The following is a 23,848-nucleotide window of genomic DNA, read 5'->3' as shown; positions in this document are numbered from 1 at the left end:
CCTGTGTGGGCTTCCTGTGTCCTACTGTTGTGGCTGAGCCATGATTTCCCTTAGCCCAGCTGTCAACAACCAGACTGTTTGTCTGATGTAGGTATACTGAGCAGGTTTGGTCCCCAAGCTGTTGAGAGGTCTGAGGCTGTCACAGGCTTTCTGGTGGGCATGGCTGCAGGTGCATCGAAGGGAAGGGCTTGCTCCCTGTTTAGCTAGCTAAGAGACTGGTCTTCAGGTGCTGTGGGCACACTCATGGTGGGGTTACCTCCCACTTGCCATAGGGCAGGAGTAACCCCGTAGTGGTGTCACAGGGACATGATTTCTAAGGGACATTCAATAGCTGGATATACCTCTTTTTTTAAATGTTCATTTATTTTGTGAGAGACCATAAGTAGGGGAGGGCAGAGAGAGAAAGAGAATCAGAAGTAGACCTGGCATCATCAGTGTGGAGGCAGACATAGGGCTCGATTCCACAAATCGTGAGATCATGACCTGAGCCAAAATCAAGAGTTGGACATTTAACCGACTGAGCCACCCAGGCATCCCTGTCCCTGTATCTTTTAAATTCTAACAGTTTTATTGAGATGTAGTTGATATACAAAAACCGTACATATTTATTGTATACGATTTGGTGGATTTCAACACATGTACATGCTGAAATTTTGACACGATTTTTTCCTCCATGTTTGGCAGTTTCTAAAGAGTTTTGGTGTCCCTACCACCCATCCCATCTTGTATTCCTCTGGGACACTGTATCATCAAGAAAGGAGACCGTGAAGTAGTTGTTCGTAATATTTAGTATTGAACAGAATGGAGCAGCACACAGATGGCAGTGTTGTAATGTTGAAATGTTTTGTTCAAGCCCTGGATCCTCTGTTGATTCAGATACTGGCTGACAGCCTTACAATATAAGTAAAGAAAATAATGCAAGAAGACAAGAGTCCACTTTAAGGACTGCACATATATATATATATATATATATATATATATATATATATACACATACACACAGTATAATACACACATACATTTGAGAGACTGCATGTAAGAGACTGCATACATGCAGTCTCTCAAATAGAACAAACATGAACTTTAGAAAGTCTATGAATTAGGGAGAAGGGAGATTTACTGTATTTTCCCCACATATTAAGGTAGAAGATGCCTTAGCAAGCTCAAAGTTTTAGTGTAAAGGCTTCATTCAAACTGATCGGTTCAGTTCAGCAAAGTTTCTCCTCCTTTCCCTTCTGTGGGATACTTACTGAATTCCAAATGTGAAACTACCGCCTGCACTTGGGGAAAGGCTTTAGTTAGATATTTGCATACAACCTTTAAAAGTAGGAGAATATGTTAACATTCTCATCTCCCAGATGGCAACCTTGAGATGAATGGAGTTGAGATGATCCCCCTGCCTCTCTCTTCATGAGTTTTGAAGACCATGAACAAAATTCCATGTTAATGTATATCCAGCACATTTGGGGGGCATTTATCTGAAACTAAATAGCCTCAGAATGAGAGCTGTGTTTTTCAAAATAAAAGTAATACAAGGGACTTTTTAATTTTTTTTTAACGTTTATTTTATTTTTGAGACAGAGACAGAGCATGAACGGGGGAGGGGCAGAGAGAGAGGGAGACACAGAATCAGAAGCAGGCTCCAGGCTCTGAGCCATCAGCCCAGAGCCCGACGCGGGTCTCGAACTCACGGACCGCGAGATCATGACCTGAGCCGAAGTCGGACGCTCAACCGACCGAGCCACCCAGGGGCCCCCAAGGGACTTTTTAGAGGCTTACTCCTTGCCAGCACCCTTTAAGGGCTGATTTGCTTGCATTACCAAATTTTCCCCATAACTCTGAGACAGGAAACCTATTCCTATCCATTTTACAAAAGAAGGCACAAGATATGGAGATGTTAGGAAACATGCACAGTTACAGGGTAGGAATCCAGGGTATAGTCTTGAGTTATTAATCACTGTCTTTGAATAGGCAAATTTGTGTATCTGCCAGAAATGGGTGGGATCTCAGTAGGCATAAAGTTTTAGTTATACCAGAGGAATAAGCTCCAGATATCTGCTGTGTAACATTTTACCTGTAGTTAAGAACACTATATTGTGCATGCAAAAATTTGTTGAAGGGATAGATCTCCTGCTGAGTGTTCGCACCAGAGAACATGTGCGATGCTGACTCATTATATTACCTTCATGTCAGACAAAAATTCTTTTCAACTACTCTGTATATGGACATTCCCTTTATTTCCATTTTTTAAATCATTTTAGCTAATACTGTAATAAATGTATATTTGCATTTTCTCCATGAGAGAACGCTACAATTAGGATTGCCTAACCACAGCATATGGGTTGTTTTTCAGTTTTAATAGTTAGTGCCAGATGTTTTCATAAAAATTTTGCCAATCAGCTACATTTATACATGTGTGTTTACTTTATATACAGAGAGAAAGTTACTTACCTCGCACTTGCCCATCGTTTCAGGTTTGAATGTGCTTTTCCATTAAACATTTATGTCTAGGTTTAGCTCATTTTCCTAGTAGGGTGTGTTTCCTTTTCCTGGTTGTGTTTTAATATGTATTATGGGCATTAAGTGTGATTTTGTTTCACTGGAAATGCAATAACTGTGCTCTGCATTAGCACTGCTCGCATCTACCGTGTATAGGCTGACTTTGTCAGGGGTACTTGAGGGGGCTGCTAATGGCAGAGGGAGGTCCACCCAAGGTGTTGCCATCAAGTGGTCACAGTAAAGGGAACGTGGGCAGTCAGCCCACTGGGGGACCTCTTGGAGCAGGTGCCCCTGAGACTTGTAGGGATTCTGGACACGAAAGGAACAGGCTCCTTTGCCCCGCCTTTCTTAAGGCCAGACCCAAACTATGCAAGTTTCCCTGTGTGGCTAAGAGGCAAAGGCTTGGGGCTTGAACAGTGTCTCATTCTGGGAACCATTCACAAAATTGATTCATTCAGTTCATGGAACTTCCATTTCTGAAGGTCCAGCAGGCTTCTGGAAAAACCTCAGGCATCCCAGGGCACTGGCCTGATAGCTCAGGAGTCTCCTGGACAGCTCTGATGTGGGGGGCTCTCTTCAGGGCCTGGTATCCCACCCCTGTTTGTCCATCGCTCTGCTTGGTCAGTCAGATCTCCAGTATCTCACAGATGCCAGGGACTTCAGATGAGGCACCTGCCTGGCTGTGACACAGACCTCAAAGCTAAACCTTTGTATGCATGAGCCTTGGGACTTAATTAAACTCCAACTGTTTAAGAAAGGTTCAAAATGGTAAAACTCTACTGAGGATCAAGCAAATCCCTGAAATCGCTCATATGCCTCTCTCTCCATGTGTTTACGGATACTTGCATTTGTGGATTGTGTGTGTGTGTGTGTGTGAGTGATCATAACGTGAACATCTAACTATATACAAACACTTGTATAGAGCTGTATATGATGTTGATACATAATACATAAATTATGTATACAGTCTGTTTTCCATAGCATCTGATGTTTGTTAAATCTACTTAGACAATTTTAATCCCTACAATAGTCATATATAATCCTAATTTTTATTTTACAATATTGATAGTTTTTACACAAAAGCTTGAATGCATTTGGAATTTTTATAAATGGTGTTTGGTCAAGTTCTAGGATTATTCTCTTTCGTATTGGTCTTTTTGAAAAGAAACAGCTTTGGAGTTTATTCCTTCTCTTAGCATCTTTTATTTCATGTTCTTTCCTATAACTATAATCATGATTGTGTCTTTAGTGATTCTTGTTGCCTAATTTCTAAAATTGTTATTTTTATCTCATTGCCTAATGAAGTATTAAGGATATTTTGTACGTTTTTCCTATTTTTCTTATTGCTGAAGTCATTTAAGGCTATAAATTGCCCTCTGAATACAGCTTTCACTGCTTCTCACCATGTTAGGTAGGAGCTTTGTTTTTCTTGTTATTGTATTCAAAAGTTTCTGTTCTGGTTAGAGACCATGTTAGGTAGGAGCTTTGTTTTTCTTGTTATTGTATTCAAAAGCTTCTGTTCTGGTTAGAGTATTGGTTATTAAGTATTTTTATTGGGGTAAAATCCAGACACCATACAATTAAACATTTGCAAGTGTGAAGTTCAATGACGTTTCATACATTCCAATGTACATATGCTCCAATTTGTCCATTTATCAACTGAGAAACATTTGGGTTATTTTTACCTTTTGGCTTATTGTGAAGGATGCTGCCAAGAATGTTCATGGACAAGTTCCTGCATGGACATGTGTCTTATTTTCACTTGGCTTTTTACCTAGGGGTGGAATTTCTAGGCCATACAGTAGTTCTATGTTGAGAATTTGGGAACTACTGAAGAACAAATTGCATGAGAATGTATTACCTGATTAATACTATTAAATATTCCAGTCCATAAATATTGGATATCTATTTAGCTAAGTCTTATTTTTTTTCCAGCAATGTTTCCTTGTTTTCAGTGTCCAAGGCATCTCTTTGGTTAAATATATGTGTAGATATGTATTCTTTTGGATGCTAATGTAAATGTAATTGCTCATTGCTGACATATGGAAACCCAGAGGATTTTGATCCTGTGTACTCATCACTGAAGTCATGTGTTAGATCCAGCAGATATGTGTGTGTGTGCATGTGTGTGCTTAGATTCTTTGGGACTTTAAGTAGAATCATCTGAAAATAGTTTCCTTTTTCTTATTTTAATTTTTTTTCTTTTTTTTAATTTTTTTTTTAACGTTTATTTATTTTTGAGACAGAGAGAGACAGAGCATGAATGGGGGAGGGTCAGAGAGAGGGAGACACAGAATCTGAAACAGGCTCCAGGCTCTGAGCTGTCAGCACAGAGACCGACTCGGGGCTTGAACTCACAAACCGCGAGATCATGACCTGAGCCGAAGTTGGACGCCTAACCGACTGAGCCACCCAGGCGCCCCTCTTTTTTAACTGAGTTGTCCTTTTCTTTTTCCTGCTTAATTACTCTGGCTTGGACTTCCAGTAAAAGTTAAATAGCAGGGGTCAAAGTAAGCAGCTTTGTCTTGTTCCTGATTTTAGAGGAAAAGTTTTCAATTTTTCACCATTATCATATTAGCTGTGGGATTTTACATAAAAGCTTTGTATCGGGTGGAGTATATTACACTTTCATCCTAGTTTTCTGACTTTTTTTTTTTTAATTTTTTTTTTAACATTTGTTTATTTTTGAGACAGAGAGAGACAGAGCATGAACAGGGGAGGGGCAGAGAGAGAGGGAGACACAGAATCTGAAACAGGCTCCAGGCTCTGAGCTGTCAGCACAGAGCCCGACGCGGGGCTCGAACTCACAGACTGTGAGATCATGACCTGAGCCGAAGTCGGACGCTTAACCGACCAAGCCACCCAGGCGCCCCTTCTGACTCTTTTTATAATGAGGGAGATCTCGGTGCAGATCTCTTGAAATTTACCTTCCTTGGAGTTCATTAAAAGTTTCTCGGATGTAAAGGTTCATGTTTTTCATCACACGTGGGGAGTTTTCCTGCTCCCTCTCTCTGCTCATTCTGTGACTTCCGAAATAGGAATGCTGGATGGTGACCCATACACCCCTTTAGCTATTTTCCTTTGTGCCTTACTTCTTCCTGCTGCTGAGACTTCATAGTTTCAATTGCCCTGTAGTCACATTTGTTATTTTTTTCTGCTGCCTGCTCAAATCTGTTAATTCTTATAGTGTGTTTGTCCTATCAGCTATTGAATTTTTCAGATCCAGAATTTCTATCTGATTCTTTTAGGTTTCTCTATCTCTTTATTAATAATGTCCTACTTGTGTAGGCATCATTCTTCAAATTGCCTTTCTTTTTACATTTTCTTTATTGACCTTGACCTATAACATTGAGTAAATTTAATGTGCATGTATTACTTTGATATATGTATATATTGTGATATTGCCATTGTAGTAATATTTATCACATTGCAGAATATAGTACAATATCGTTGTCTATACTCATTATACTCTACATTAGATCTTTATGGCTTATTTTCTGCCTAAGTTTGTACCTTTAAACAACATCAGTCTTGCTCTCCTCCCCACCCCCAATCTCCTGGTGACCACCATTTTACTGTTTTGTTTTTTTAACAAGATTGAATCGTGAATGATTTTTAAGGTGTATACATACAAAATCATTTTTACCCATTTATCTGTTGATAGGCATTTAGCTTGTTTCCATATCATGGCTATTATGAATAATACTGCAATAAACATACCAGTGCATACATTTTTTCACAATCCTGTTTTTCTTTCCTTTAGGTATATAGTCAGAAGTAGATTTTCTGGATCATATGGTAGACCTACATGTAATTTTTTGAGGAACTTCCATTTGTTTTGTCAAAGTGGTTGGACCAATTTACATTCTCACCAACAGTGTATAAGAGTTCCCACATTCTCACCAGCACCTGTTATCTCTTGTCTGCTTGATAACAGCCTCTGTAACATGTGTGAGGCGATATCTGATTGTGGTTTTGATTTGAATTCCCTAATGATTAATGATGCCAAGCATATTTTCATGTGCTCAATGGAAAAAAAAGTCTATTTAGTGTTTCTAATTTTTTTTTTAAATCAGGTTGTATTACTTGATATTAGATTGTATATTTTGGATATTAACCACATATATAGAGGGGTTAACAATTTAGGGTTTGTAAAATTTTTCTTTGCTTCTGTAGGTTGCCTTTTCATTTTGTTAGTTGTTTCTTTTGCTGCCCAAAATCTTGAGTTTTATTTAGTCTCATTTTTGTGTTAGTGATTTTTGTATCATGTCCAAAATTTCCTGCTAAGACCAGTATCAAGGAGCTTCTTCCTTGCATTTGCTTTTAGGAGTTATATGGAATCAGCTCCTTATGTTTAAATCTTTAGTCTGTTTCAATTTAATTTTTGTGAGTGGTATGAGATAGGGGTACAATTTCTTGTGTGCTTCCAGTTTTCCCAGAACCGTTTGTTGAAGTGACTGTGCTTTCCCCAGAGGATAATCTTGACTTCTTGTTGAATATTAGTTGACTGGATATGCTGCCGTTTTATTCTGACCTCTCTGTTCTGTTCTATTGGTTTATCTCTTTTGTTGTTGTTGTTGTTATTTGTTTTTTGTGCCAGTACCTGTTTTTATAACTATAGCTTTTTACTATAGTTTGAATCAAGCAGCATGATCCCTCCATCTTTGGTTCACCCCCACCCCCCTCAGGATTTGTCTATTGGGAGTCTTTCATGGTTCCACACAAATTTTGGGAGTGTTCTATATCTTTGGTATTTTTACAGGGATTGACTTGTAGACAGCTTTAGGAAGTATGGATTTTTAACAATATCAATTCTTCCAGTCCATGAACACAAATGTCTATTTTTTGAGTATGTAGTCTTCTATTTTTTCAGCCAGGTCCTTTAGTTTTAATTGTACAGATCTTTTACTTCCTTGGCTACATTTATTCTTGAGAATTTTATTGTGTTGATTTTGCATTCTACCACTTTTCTGAATTTGATTAGTTCCAACCTTTTTTTTTATTTTGCATATAATATATATGTATATTATATACATATACATATATGTGAGGTTTTAATCTTTTAATAAGTATCACATTTGTGATCTATTACATTTATTGATTTGTGCCTGTAGAACCATCCTTGCATTCCAGGAAAAAAAAAAAAAAACACTTGATCATGGGGTATAATCCTTTTGATGTGTTCTTGACTTTGGTTACTGATATTTTGACAAATTTTGCATCTATAGAATTTGTCTATGGTTTTGCTTTCATGTAGTATCCTTTCTGGTTTTGATATCAGGTAATAATACTGACCTCTTCAATTGAGTTTGAACGTGTTCCCTGTCCTTAATATTTTGGAAGAGTTTGAGGAACACCTGTATTAATTTGTTTGAATATTTGGTAGAATTCACCAGTGGAGCTCTCCTCTGGTTCCGGAATTTTCTGTGGAGGGAGATTTGGTACTACTAACTCAGTACCTATACTTATTAATCTGTTCAGATTTTCCATTTCTTCCTGATTTAATGTTGGTAGGTAGTGTGTTTCTAGAAACGTATTTGTTTCTTCAAGGTTGTTTGTTGATACAATATTTCATAGGAGTTTCCTACAATCCTATGAATTTTTGTAGTATCAATTATACAATGTCTTCTCTTTCATTTCTGATTTTGGGGAGTCTTTTCTTTCTTGATGAGTCAAGCTAAAGATATGGCAATTTTATTCATATTTTCAAAGAACTAGCTTTTAGTTTTGTCGGTACATTTTGTTTTCTGGTCTCTCTTTTGTTTCTGCTCTCATCTTTATTTTTTTCTATACTTTTGCTAACTTAGGCTTAATTTCTTCTTTTTCTAGAGATAAAGTTATCTTGAGATCTTTATAGCAATATGGATATATTAAGAAATAAACTTTGCTCTGAGCATTGCTTTTCCTTCATGTCATAATATTGGCTAGGTTGTATTTCCATTTTCATTTGTTTTGAGAACAATTTTTATTTCCCTTTGATTGTTTACAAGTGTGTTATTCAGCTTCCGTATATTTGTAGAGCTTCACTTTCCTCTTTTTAATCTCTAGTGTCATACCATTTTGGTTAAAAAAAAATAGTTGATAGTTCCAGTCTTAAATTTGCTAGGATTTGTGTTTTATGTCCTATCATATGATCGATCTATCCAGGAGAAAATTGCATGTCCACTTGAGAAGAATGGGTATTCTGCCCCTGTTGGATGGAACGTTCCGTATCTATCAAACTATAGTTTATAACAAATAGACTTAAGCTCAGTATTTCCTTTTGATTGTCTATCTGTATGATCTATCCTTTGCTGATAGTGGGATACTTACTTCCTCTGCAATTATTGTATTGTCTTCTTCCCTTAAAAATCTGTTAGTGTTTGCTTAATATATTTTGGTGCTGGCTGTTAGGAGAATATATATTCACAATTATTGTTGTGTCTTCTTGATGTATTGCTATCTTTATTACCATTTTTGGAAGTCTCTTATCTTTTACCCCTTTGTGTGTCTGTACACATAGACACACAGCCTATATGCATCTGTACAATGGAAATTAGTCACCTGTTGGCAGTATATTAAACTTGTTTTTTAAATCATCTAGTCACTCTGTGCCCTTTGATTGCTGACTTCAGTCAATTTATATTTAAGGTGATGATCTTTTGCCTTTTGGTTGTTTTGTAGACCTTTGTAAACCGATGGTTTTCTATAGTGATATACTTAATCTCCTCTATGTTTTAGGTATGTGCTGTAGATTCTCCCTTTGTGTTAGCATGAGGTTTACATAAAATACCTCACAGATAAAACGGTCCTGTTTCTGCTGATAGCAACTTCTCTTCATTTTCTTATAAAGATTCCATCTGTTTACTCCTCCCTCTTTATGTTTTTGACATCACATATTATCTCTTTATGCTGTAAACTTATTACCAAACTTTAGTAACTATAGTTTTTAATGCTCTTTTTAACCTCCATAGTATGATTAACACACTAAAGTAGAGTTATAGTTTTCTAATTCTGGCTATTTGTGACCTTGGGCAGAATTATGTGTAACGTGGACTTCTTATTTCAGCTTGAGGAGCTCCTTTCAACATTTCTTGTAAGGCAAGTCTAGTGGTGCTGAACTCCCTCAGATTTTTCTTTCTTTTTTTTCATTTGGGAAAGCCTTTATGTATCTGAAATATAACTCTGCTGGATAGAATATTCTTGGCTGGCAAATTTTCTCTTATAGTGAGTGCATTGAATACGTCATTCCACTCTCTCCTGACCTTTAGATATTTCTGCTGAGAACCTGGTAGGGGTTCCTTCATGGCTTAATCTTTTTCTGTATGTATTATTTGAAGTATAGGTGAAATACTACAATAGTTTCAGGCATATAACAACGATTTCACAATTACGTATGTTATAAAATGTTTACCATAACAGGTGTAAGATAAAAAGTTATTACTGTATTTTCTATGTTTTACTTTTTTAAATCCCTGACTTGTAAGTGGATGTTTGTACATCTTAAATCCCATCAGCTATTTTGTACCCCTCTCCCCATCAGCTTCTGCTCTGGTAACCACCAATGTGTTCTCTGTATCTAGGAGTCTGTTTGTTTGGTTTGTTCCTTTTTTGTTGTTGTTTAAGTTCTACATATAACTAAGCCCATATGTTATTGATCTTTCTCTTTTTGACTTATTTCACTTAGCATTATACCCTCTAGATCATCCATGCTGTAACAAATGGCAAAAGTTCCTTCTTTTTTGCGTCTAACAAATACCACATTTTCTTCATCTGTCAACGTATACTCAGTTGATTCCAGTTGTTGGCTATTGTGAATGGTGCTGCAACAAACATAGGGGTGCACAATCTGTTCATTTGTTTTCTCCTTCTTATGGCAGACACCCAGTGGCTTACCAATTCACATTCCCACCAACAGTGCATGGGAGTTCTCTTTCCTCTGCATCCTTGCCAATACTTGTTTTTTGATGTGTGCGAGGTGGTATCTCACTGTGGTTTTGATTTCGTTCCCGTGATGTTGAGCATCTTTTTATGTGTTGGCCATGTGTATATCATCTTAGAAAAAGTCTTTATTAAGGTCCACTGCTGCTATTTTATTTATGTGTGTGTGTGTGTGTGTGTACACACGCTGAGTTTTTGGAGCATTTTTCAATATTGAACATTAATCCCTTATTAGGTCTATCATTTGCAAATAGCTTCTTCCATTTAATAGGTTGCTTTTTCATTTTGTTGGTTTTGCCTGTTTAAGAACTTTTTTAGTTTGATATAGTCCAAATAGTTTATTTTTGCTTGCTGCCCTTTCCTGAAGATGACAAATCTGGAAAAATATTGCTAAAGGTTGAAGTCCCAAAGTTTACTGCCTATGTTTGTTTTGTTTTGAGGCTTTTATGGTTCCAGGTCATACATTTATGTGTGGTCTAAGAAAGTGATCTGGTTTTCCCAGCACCATTTACTGAAGAAACTGCATTTCCCCCAATGTATATTCTTGCCTCCTTTGTCTTATAAGCATATAAGCTTGACTATCTAAGCATGGGTTCATTTCTGGGCTATTTTGTTCTACTGATCTATGTGTATTTTTGTGCCAGTACACTGTTTTGATTACTACAGCTTTGTAGTATAGTTTAAAACCTGGGATCATGAGATGGTCAGTTTGGTTCTTTTCTGAGGCTTTAATAGTTCCATACAAATGTTACAATTATTTGTTCTACTTCTATGAGAAATGCTATTGGTATTTTGATAGGGATTTCAAGAATCTGTATTCTCCCAAATCATGAGCGTGGAATATTTTTCCACTTATTTGCACCATCTTCAGTTTATCATCAATATATTACAGTTCAGGGTATAGGTTTTTAATTCCTTGGTTATATTTATTCCTTGGGTATTTTATTCTTTTTGGTGCAATTTTAAATCAGATTTTCTTAATTTCCCTTTCTGCTAGTTTGTTATTCCTGTATAAAAACACAACACGATAGTCTCTAGCCCCATCCATGTTGTTGCAAATGGCAAGATTTCAGTCTTTTTTCTGGCTGAATAACATTCCGTTGCAGAAATAGATCACATCTTCTTTATACATTTATCAGCCAATGGAAATTGGCTGCTTCCATACTTTGGTTATTGTAAGTATTGCTATTAATATAGGGGTGCATGTATCCTTTCAGAATAATGTTCTTGTATTCTTTGGGTAAATACCCAGTCGTGCAATTGCTGGATCACAGAGTAGTTCTATTTTTAAGCTTTTGAGGAGTTCTCCATACTGTTTTCCACAGTGGCTGCAGTATTTTGCATTTCTAGCAACAGTGCATGAGAGTTCCTATTTCTCCACAACCTTGCAAAAACATGAGTGGAGCTAGAGTATAATGCTAAGGGAAATAATTCAGGCTGAGAAAAACGAATACCATATGAGTGAAATAATATGTGGAATTTAAGAAACAAAATGAACAACCAAAGGGAGAAAACAAGAGAAAGACAAAGATTCTTCATTGTAGAGAACACACGGTTGGTTCCCAAAGGGAAGTGAGTGTGGAGGTGGGTTATTGATAATGAGGATTTAGGAATACACTGGTGGTGCTGAGTGAGCACAGGGTGTTGTACAGAAGTGCTGAATCATTATTTGGTAGGGTTGAAGCTAATATTACACTGTTAACTATACTGGAATTAAAGACGTATAACAAAACAACAGATTTCTGAGTTCTGAAGAACTCATTAATTTTATTAGCTTTGTGTGTGTGGAGTCTTTAGGGTTTTCTTTCAATTGTGAAGATTTTACTTCTTCCTTACCAATAGTTTTATTTATTTATTTTTATTGTCTCTGCTCTGGGGAGGGCTCCTGCTACCATGTTGAATACAAATGGTTAGAATGGACATCCTTGCATTGTTCCTGATATGCCTGGAGCATGTTTTTAGCCTGAGATTGTCATATATGGTGTTGATTCTATATTTCCTCTATCTTCACTCTTTTGAGAATTTTAAACAGATGTTGGGCTTTGGGAAATGCTTTTTCTGCATTAAGATAATCATGTGATTTTTCCCATTTTTAATTTGGTATATCAATTTGATTTGTAAATACTGAATCACCCTCCTATCCCTGGATGAAATCCCTCATTAATCATTGTGGAATGATCCTTTTAATGTATTATTCATTTTTGTTTGCTAATATTTTGTTGAGGATGTTTAAATCTATGTTTGTCAGGAATATTGACCTGTAAATTTTTGTGTGTGTGTTGCACAGTTTGAGGATAGGCTTTAACTCTTCTTTAAGAGTTTAATGAAATTCACCAGTGAAGCCATCTGTTGTGAACTTTGTTTACTAATTCGTTAATAGTTAAGTCTGTACAAATTTTCTATTTCTCTGGGATCCATTATTGGAAGATTGTATGTTTCTGAGAATGGTTGTTCAGTTTGTTGGCACATTTTACATAATTTCTTATAACGCTCTGTATTTCTGAGGTGTCAACTGTCATGTATCCCTTTTCACTTATGATTTTGAGTCCTACCCTCTCTTCCTTGCTAATCTGGCTAAAGGCTGGCTTACCTTTTCCAAAGCCAGTTCTTAGTTCCACTGATCTTTTCTATTGTTTTTTTTTTTTTTTGAGCTCCTTCATTCTTCCCCACTGTGATCTTCATTATCATATTTCTTCTAACATTGGACTTTTTTCTTCCCTTAGGTGTAAAGATTGCAATTTTTCTTGTTTATTGAGGTAGGCTTATAGCACTATAAACTTTTCTCTGAGAACCGCTCCTGGTATATCCTGAAGATTTGAACCATAATGTTTGTTTTCATTTGGTCCATGTATTTGTTTTATTTCCTCTTTGGTTGTTTAGCCTCCTTTTTTTTTCCAATTCTGTACATTCTTGTTCTACCACTATGTTGAATAAGATGCTTGTTATCATTCCAATCTTCTTAAACTTATTGAGACTTATTTTAGGTATAACATATTTTCTGGAAAATGTTCCATGCATACTTGAAAAGAATGTTCTGTATATACTTGGTCTAATGTGTCATTCAAAGCCATGGATTCTTTGATTCTTGGTCTAGATGATCCATTTTATTAATGTAAGTGGGTGGTAAAGTTCCATACTATTGTACTGCTTTCAATTTGTCTATTTTTTTTAATATTGGCTTTATATATCTAGGTAACCCTATGCTGGGTGCATAAATATTTGCAATCAGTATATCCTCTTGTTGGATTGATCCCTTTATCATTATGTAGTGTGGTTTTTTTTGTCTCTTGTGACAGTCCGTTTTAATGTCTATTTTGTCTGAAATAAGGATTGCTACCCCAGTTTTTCCTCTTTCGTTTACATGAATCTTCTCTTTTCCTCCCTTCACTTTAGTCTGTGTCTTCATGTCGGAAGCAGTCTCCTACAGGCATTCTATAGATGAGGCTTGCTATTTTATTCATCCAGTCACCTTTTGATTAGAACCTCATACCATTTGCATTTTAGGTAATTAGTAATAGGTATGTGCTTCACTGTTTTCTGGTTCTTTATGCATTACAAGTTTTTTGATTTGTGGTTACTGTGAGTTTCATCTAGAACGTGCTATACATATAGCAGTCAATAGTAAGTTCATGGTTGCCTAATTTCAAACACAAAGCACTGGATTTTTACCCCTCATTTGCATATGTCTTATTTTACATTTTTAGTTTTGTGTATCTTTTGTAGATGAACTGTACTTTTCATTGGTCTTTTAACCTTCATACTTGTTTTGCTCTGTTTGCTCTTACCGTGTACTTTTTTTCCTTTAATAATTCTTTAAATAGAAAAGGTTAGGACTACAAGAGAAGTCTTTTTAACATTTCTTACAAGGCCAGCTTAGTGCTGATGAGATTCTTTAACTTTTCTTTGTCTTAGAAACTCTTCTTCAATTCTGAATAATCTCCTTGCTGGGTTCAGTATTTTTGGGTATAGGATGGTGTTTTTTTGTTTCAGCAAATACTTTCAGCAAATATTATGCCACTACTTGGCTGTAAAGTTTGTTTTTTTTATATATATAACTAGTTGCTTTTTTCTTGCTTTTAAGATTCTTTTTAATTTTTGACATTGTATTTACTCTGTCTTGGTGTGAATTCCCTTGGGCTTATCCTTTTTGGGATTCTATGTGCTTCTCAGAACCTCTTTTTTCCCACTAGGTTAGGGAAGTTGTCTGTCCCTTTCTGTCTGCTCTCTCAGGGGAGAATACTCTCCTATAATGAGAGTGGTAATATGCTTGATGTTGGTCTCAGAGGTCCATTAATCTAGCTTCATTTTTTAAAATTCTGTGTTTTTGCAGTTCAGCTTGGATCAGTTTCTACTACCCTTGCCTTCTGGATTTTGATCTATTCCTCTGCATCCACCAATCTACTCTTAAATCCCTCTAGTGTATTTTTAATTTTAGTTACTGTATTCTTAAGTATTTCCTATCTGCTTATTGAAGTTCTCATATAGTCCATTCTCTCATGAATGAGCATTATATTGAAGTCTTTGTCAGGTAGATTGCTTTTCATTTAGCTCTGATTTTGAAGTTTTGTCCTGTTCTTTTGGTTGGAGCATATTCCTCTGATTCTTCATTTTGTCTTTCTGTATTTGTTTCTATGTATTAGGTCAGCTACGTCTCTTGGTCTTGAAAGTAGTGTCCTTATGTACAAGGTGTCCTGTGGGGCCCAGTAGTGCAATCCCCGCTGCTCCTCAGAACTATATGCTCCAGAGTAGCCCCTGTGTGAGCTGTTGTCACTGGACTGCTGCAGGCATGCTGATGGGCGGGGCTGGCCCTGTGTCCTGGTTCAAGACTTCCTTTGGTGTGGTGACAGTGCTGCTGAGCATGGCAGCCACCTTCTAGGGACATTTGTCCCAACTGATGCTGCCCACTGTGTGTGGTGGGGCTAGAGCCACTTCAGAGAGGCACTAGCTGGGGCAGGTAAAGTAGGTAGATAGTGTTAGAACTGCTTCCCTTCAACATCAGACAGGCTGAAGGAGGTGAAGGCAAATGGTGTTTTCCGTCAGTTCCATTCCCTGAGAAATCACTGTAGGTTACTTCCCCCCACTTGCCCACCTGGTTGTCTTTAAAATTCTTTCTTCACCATTGACCTTTGTCAGTTTCATTATACCTTTTTTTTTTGGCACCAAAATAATGCAATATATCTTTAAATACACTCTGCTCCTTTCTCTCTCTCTCCTTCTGGTTTACCTGTTAAGTCAGTTTGATAAATGTTATAGGGTTTCTTCAATTTAAAAAAAACTCTTAGAGGAGAAAAAAACTATCACCTGGACCATTTCCATATTCCTGTCTTCCAGATTGTGTATTCTCTCTTCCATTTGATCTGCCTTGTTTTCAGTGCTTTCTAATTCATTGTTCATATTATTTTTGAGTTCTTTAGCTCCAGAATTTTATTCATGAATTCATTGAACCGACTTTCTGAAATTTCTTCATAAAGAGCTATTTTGAATTCTTTACAAGTTGTATCACAATATTCCATATTTATGAGTTTGGTTGCTGGAGAAATCATTTTCTCTTTGTGATACCATACTGACATGAGCTGTCATAGCGTTTGAGGAGATATACCACTGTTACTACCTTTGAAGTAGCAAATTTTTTCCCCTGAGACAAGGTTTCGTTTACTTAGAATTCTACAGCTGACTCTTGACTAAAGCAGGGGGTTGAGATGCTGACCTGTACAATCAAAATTTATGTATAACATTAAAGTCTGCTTAAAAACTTAATAGCCTACTATTGACAGGGGAAATCTTACCAACTACTTAAACAGACAATGAATTCATTTTATATGTTATGTCATTAGATGTCTTAAAGTAAGCTAGAGAAAATAAAATGTTGAGAAAATACATTTACTGTACTGCATCCATAAAAAAAGTCTACATTTAGTTCATGCACACAGTTCAAGAGTCAACTGTGCATACCAGTCTATTGAACTATTAGAATCATTCTTTTGTTCTCCATAAGGTGGCGCTATTGCACAAGTGTTTGGTTTCTCTTCCCAAAGCCAACTCCCCCTTAGTGAGCCTCCCCAGAAAGCTGGCATAAAGATCTCTCAGCACAGAGAGTTGGGTGCTTAGCACTTGGGGCTCTGTATGATTATTCATGTGTTTGATCATACATTTCAAGTCCAACCATTTGTGTACAAGTGATTGAAATCCTGTAAGTGGAGAAAAGTGCAGCTTTCTGTGCCTCTGTAAAGAACAGAATTTAAGTTACCATCAGCAAACCCATATTAGATCTTTGCTCTGGCATGACTCTTGGCTGCAGTACTTTGGAAGTAAACAGGACAGGCTTACAGACCAAGCAAAGACAGAGAGAAAAGTCAATCCAGTCTTAGTGCACTTTAGAACTGTGTCAATTCCCCACCAATTACATACCAAGTTCTTCTTTCAGGGTTTCAGCGTCAAACTTGTCTTTTTTAAACTTCTGTCTTCTTAAGACAACCAACTTCCAGACATCCCCTTTTCCCTAGAGAGATGCTTTTAAACAATATCCTCACTTACTATAGGTCAAAACTGTGGCCAAATGAATTATGCTCCTGCTGTGATTGTGTTCCAGTCAAAAGAAAAAGTATTTTAAGAAAAAAAAATGTTAATACACTCAATAGAATAGTCCTTTACAGAGATTTTCATTTAAAGTCTATTATCCCTTAAGAATTTATTCATACTCTGTACTGTTTTTTAAAAAAATTAAAATATTGAAAATGTTAATTACATATTTTATGGACTGCTCAATAATGCATTATTAAAGTAGTTGTGACACATTAACTCTTTAACCATGACAAAAAAAAGATCAAACATTTCCCTGCAGAGTCACAACCTAATGGCAGTTCAATATTTCATGCAGTGTTGCTACAGGCAAGTGGAATGCTTGTACTGAAACTCTGTCCTGCTGAGAAAACTGACGGTGGTGGATGGAGAGACAACTAAAGGCACACGCCACGTTTGTACATTAGCGGCCAAGTCACTAACACCTTCACCATAGAGAGCTGCACACCCTGCCTCTTACGCTGACCCTCGGGCAGCTGGGAACTCCATTGGAGAGTTCTCTGCTCTTTGCTGGAGTTATTAGCCGTTATGCCGACTAGCTAAAGCCAGATGGCTTTTCTAAATGGAAACCATAATATTGGGAATTCTTTTTTATAAATGTTGTTTAAATATCACGCTATAAATACATTTGTCAACTTAATTCTTCCATTGTGTGATGAGTAATAGTATTTTTGGTGCCCTCAAGCACCTTTTAGAGTTTATTCCTTTTCCTTAAGTAAGTCTATGTATAAATAAAAGTCAATATAAGGTGTCTAATGACCATTACAATGATGATGATGATTAGCATTGAAGGAGCCTCCTTTTCAGCAACTCAGTTCTATCTTTAGTATGTCAGATGTCTCTAATGCCCACCGGAATCCGCCAGGACCCTGGCAACTGTGGTGGGCAGTTTCATGTGAGCTCAAAGCCACCAACATTCACCTGCAGCTGCTCCAAATGATTCTTTGTACATCCTAACATAGTCCTTGGGGCTCACCAGCCTTTTGCAGAGGTGTAGCCTGGAAAAGGGGTGAGGGAGGGAGGTTTTCCTCCCAGGGAATCCTCAACCAATGGAGGATGGAAGCCAGTGGAGAAATAAGTTCGTCAGGGTCCATCTGTTGAGAGCCCAATTCTGGTGGTCGCTTTGTACACTTCTCAGAAATTCTAATGTGATGTGGCCATATAGTGTGAACTATGAAACATTCTTAAACCATATTTTATTCCTCTGTCTCAACCCCCTTGTTCACTCGAATCTGCCTGAAATTACTTAACAAACCACCTATATTCAAATTCTTGCATCAAGTTCTCAGTATCTGAGAACACCCAAAGTAGCAGACCCCCCCCCCCCACTATTGGCAGCTTCTCTTTGTCATAGCACTGACGGTAATATTTTAACTTGTATAACATAGCTACTTAATAGTTATCCTTGTGTCTAAATTTTAAGAGCATCTATATACATCATTCATGTAATATTTAAGAATCAGTGTTGCTAAGTTCATTTTACAAATGAGGAAATTCTAGTTCAGGTTTGACTAATTTGGATTGTTATACAGACAAAATTTCTCACCTTGGTGATAAATGTTTTACAATAGCTCATCAATTATTTTCCTTCTACCTTTTATACCAGTCAGTCCTCTGGGGAGGTAAACAATGTAAACACTGAAAGTGAAGCACCCATGTGAAGAGAAATGTCTCATAAAAATGACAACTAGTTACTAAAACTGGGCTTTTGATTGTACAAACCATACCAAAGAAATACCCACATGTTCCACCTAAGTATTAAGTTGACAGGATAGAACGGATTCCTTTTTTACTTTTATAGCAATGTTATGCTTTTAAAAAGCATTTAGAAATAGGTATGTGAAACTTGTAAGGCAGGGATGCTTCACATTCATCCTGAAGCAGGAGGACATCCAATAAAAAAAATCTCCACTCAGCATCCAAATATAATTAAAAAGCAATGAAAATGTTTGAAATAAATTGATCCTCCAATAAAAAGGATCACTTCAAAACACAGCAAAACCTAACATCTCACTCTTGTTTTCACATCTCCTCCCTCATTTCCACAGGGAAATGCTCCCTAAATTTTCTATCCATGCATTTATTAAGCTGCCCAAGATCTAAACCCAACAAAAACTGTTAAAATGAAGACTGCAGAATATATTTTGAAGCTTTCCTTGCTCTTGTACATTTTGGAATAGTTTGACTAGTATAGATATGAACTCTTCTTTAAATGTTTCATAGAATTTTCCTGTGAATTCATATAGTTCTGGACTTGTGTTGGGAGTTTTTTAGATTATCAATTCCATTTTTTGCTAGTAATTGGTCTCTACAGATTTTCTATAAAATCAATTTTTCTAAAAAATAGAACAGGAAAAAAAATACTTCCAAATTCATTTTAAAAGCCAGCATTACACTGATAACAAAAACACACAGAAAAAAAGAAATCCACAGGCCAATATCTCATTAGCAAACCAAATTTAACGATTCATTAAAGGAATCATTAACCATGATCAAATGGGACTTATTCCCTGGATGCAAGGATGGTTCAATATCAGCAAATCAATCAACATGATACACCACACCAACAAAATGAAAGATGAAAATCATATGGTCATTTCAATAGATGGAGAAAAGCATTTGACAAAATCCAACATCCATTCATAATACAAACTTTCAACATAGGTGTTTATAGCGACCATACCTCAATACATTATGAACATATGAAAAACCCAAAGCTAGCATCATGCTCAATAGTGAAAAACTGAGAGCTTTTCTCTGAGATCATAAACAAGAATGGCCACTGTTGCCACTTTTATTCAGCATAGTACTAAATGTCCCAGCTGCAGGAAGCAACACAAAAAAGAAAGAAAAGTCACCCAAATTGGTAAGAAAGAAGTAAAACTCACTATTTGCATATGACATGATACAATATACAGAAAATCTCAAGGAGTCCAACTAAAAACTATTGGAATAAATTTAGTAAATTGCAGGATACAGAATTAACATACAGAAATCTATTGCACTTTTAATCACTAATAACAAAGCAGAGGAAAGAGAAATTAAGGAAACAATTCTATTTACAATTGCAGGAAAAAGAAAAAAAATGCCTAGGAATAAACTCACTCAAGAAGGTCAAAGACATGTACTGTAAAAACTGTAAGACACTGATGAAAGCACTTGGAAACAACCAAACAAGTGTAAAAATAATCCATGTTCATGGGTTAGAAGAATATTGTTGAAATGTCTATACTACCCAAAGAAATGGGTTCAGTGCAATCCTTATCAGAATACCAACACCATTTTTCAGAGAACTGGAACAAATAATATTAAAATATGTATGGAACCACAAAGACCCCCAAATAGCCAAAGCAGTCTTGAGAAAGAAAAGCAAACTTGGAGGTCCTACAATTCCAGATTTCAAGTTATACTACAAAGCTATAGTAATCGACACAATATGGTACCGGAATAAAAATGCACACATAGATCAACTGACAAGAATGGAGAACCCAGAAAGAAACTCATACTCATATGATCAAGTAATCTATGGCAAAAGAGGCAGGCGTATGCAATGGGGAAGATAGTCTGTATAATAAATGGTGTTGTGAAAACTGGACAGATACACACAAAATAAACCTGGATCAGTTTCTTACACCATACAAAAACAAAAACCCAAAATGAATGAAACATTTAAATATAACACTGGAAACCATAAAACTACTAAAACAAAACCTAGGCACAAATCTCTCGGACACTGGCATTAGCAACATTTTCCCAGATAGGTCTCCTAAGACAAGGGAAGCAAAAGTGAAAATGAACTTAGGGGATTACACCCAAATAAAAAGCTTCCGAACAGCAAAGGTAATCGTCAACAAGAAAGGCAACCTACTGCATGGGAGAAGATATTTGCAAATGATGTAACCAATAAGGGGTTAATATCCAAAATATACCAAAAAGTTATATAGGCCAACACTAAAAAATCAAATATTTGGAATAAAAAATGGGTAGAAAACATGAACACACATTTCTTTCCAAAGAAGATATACAGATGGCTAACATACACATGAAAAACTACTCAACATTACTTATCATCAGGGAAATTCAAATCAAAACAATGAGGAGGTTCCAGTTCAAGACGGTGATGTGAGAAGACTCTGAACTCACCTGCTCCATGGAACACACCAAATTATACCTGTTAATAGAACTAATCCTGAGGAAGAATTGAGGCAGCTGCTGCACATCCAAACACAGAATGGCAAGAGAAAAGCAAAAGAGACAGAGACACCATTATGAAGGTAACCTTCACCCCCAACAATATGAATGACAGTGGGGAAGGATAATACTGAGGGACTGGAAACAGATCTCTCTATCCTTGGGCACAGAAAAAAAAGCTGCAGATTAAACAGCAACTAACATATGCAAAAGACAACCCAAGAAATCTGCTAAGTGGCAGAGGAGCTACAGGAAAGCTCTCCAGGTCAGAGGGCATTGGAGAATGACACAAGTAATGCTCCCACCCACCTTAAAATCCTAGACAGGAGCAGGATCTGGACACCATAATGGGTGGGTCCAGTGTCTTCGTGAACTTGCGACCTTGGTGAGCTCAGGGGCCACAAGCCCACACCAGCCCTAGTCATGCTGGTGCACAGAAGAAGCAGCTGAGGTTTTAAAGGGTCAAGGAGCTGTGGGATTCTGTCTCCCTTTCCACCTTGAAAGCCCAGAACAGAGTCTGGACATCCTAAAGGGTGGGCTCAGATGCCATACTTACTGGATCCCCAGTCCATAACTGGAAGGTTCTATTGTCAAGAAAATGAGTGACTTTAGCAAGCCCGGGATCCACAAGCCCACACCTGCCCTGCTGGGACACACACATAAAAAAATGATTTGAAAGGGCTGAGAGACTACTGGAATGTTCTCTCTCCTCTCCCTTAAAAGTCTCAGACTAGGGAGGGATCTGGATACCATAAAGGGCTGGCCCAGACATCATAACGGGTGAGTGCATCTTCACTGGAAGATTGCAAAGTCAGCAAGTCCAAGGTCCTTAAGTCCACACCAGCTGCCCTGTGATGCCGGGGCAGAGAAAACAAGCCATGGTTTTACAGGGTTTTGCTGTCATTTTTCTTAATTTTTACATATTTTTTTCCTTTTGTTTTTCTTTTTTCTTCTTATATTTTACTCTTTTTATTATTTCTATAAAAAGCCATGGTTGAAAAGGGAAACTACCACATACAGCTGCAGCTCTAGCCAGACAGCAAAATTCACCAAATACACATTGTCTGCACAGGGGACACCAGACACAAGAAAACTACTTCAAGTTTAGAAGTAGTTATTTTGCCTCATCCATAAAAATAAAGTCAAGCAAAATTGGGGAACAGAGGAATATGCTCCAAGAGAAGAAAGAAAAAAACTCAGAAAAAGAACTAAATGGAACAGAGATAAGCAATGTGCTTGATAAATAATGATTATAAAGACAATAAGATGGAGAAAAGGGTTGAAATATTCAGTGAGACCTTCAATAAAAAAGTAGAAAATATTAAAAGAACCTATCAGGTTTGGATAATACAGTAACTGGAAAGTCATACTAGAGGGAATCAATAGTACATGAGATGACTCAGAAGAACGTATCTGCAATCAGGAAGACAGGCTAATGCAAGTCATACAAGCTGAACAGCAAAAAATAAAAGAATTTTAAAAATGATGACAGATTACGAGATATTTTGAACAATATGAAGCAAACAAACATTCCCATTATAGGGGCCCTAGAGAGAAAGAAAGATGTAGAAAACTTATTTAAAGAAATAATAGCTAAAAACTTCCCTAGTGAAGGAAATAAGACATCAAGAATCACTGAGAGTTCCAAACAAGATGAATCCAAGGAGGTCCACATTCTGACACATAGTAATTAAAATGTCAAAGATTAAAGATAAAACAATAATTTTAAAAGCAGCAAGAGAAATAAAAATTTACCTGCAAAGGAAAACTTAGAAGGCTATCAGCTGATTTTTACTTTGCAGGCCACAGGGGTTTGGCATGATATATTCGAAGTGCAAAAAGGAAGAAAAAGAAAAAAAAAACACCTACAACCAAGAATATTCTACTTGGCAGGATTAGCATTCAGATTGGAAGGAAAGATGAAGAGTTTCCCAGACCAAAAAAAAAAAAAAAAAAAAAAAAAAAGATAAAGGAGTTTTTCACCAATAAATGATCCTTAGAAGAAGTGTTAAAGGTGTTTCTTTAAGTAGAAAAAAATTGCCATATTGGGACATAAGAAATGATGAATTAAAAAAATGAAATATTTATGAATGTGTTTGAACTTAAATAACCAACAAATTAATATGGAGTGGTATTTATGTAGGATGTTATATATGAACCTCATGGTAACCACAAATCCAAAACCTATGATAGAAACTCAAAAAATAAAGTGAAAGAAAACTAAACCAAAAATTATACTCATCAATCACAAATAAAGAGCAAGAAGGAACCAAGTAGAACTAAAAAACCAAACAACAAAAAAACAAGAAAAAAAGTATAATAAGTACATACCTATCAATAATTACTTTATATGTAAATGGACCAAATGCTCTAATCAAAAGGCAGAGTGGTGGAGTGTATTAGAAACATACAAACAAGCAAACAAAAATACCCATCTATATGCAGCCTGTAAGTGACACAACTCAGACCTAAAAATGAATACAGCCTGAAAATAAAGGAATGGAAAAGCATTCACCATGTAAATGGAAGAAGGGGAAAAAACCAGGGTAGCAATACTTGTATCAGTCAAAATAGTCTTTAAAAAAAGACTATAACAGGGGTGTCTGGGTGGCTCAGTCTGTTAAGCATCTGACTTTGGCTCATGTCATGATCTCACACT

The sequence above is a fragment of the Panthera tigris genome, chromosome B1, assembly GCF_018350195.1.
Source record: "Panthera tigris isolate Pti1 chromosome B1, P.tigris_Pti1_mat1.1, whole genome shotgun sequence".
NCBI lineage: Eukaryota > Metazoa > Chordata > Mammalia > Carnivora > Felidae > Panthera > Panthera tigris.
The sequence above is the reverse complement of the archived record's forward strand: the minus strand, read 5'-3'. Positions refer to the sequence as shown.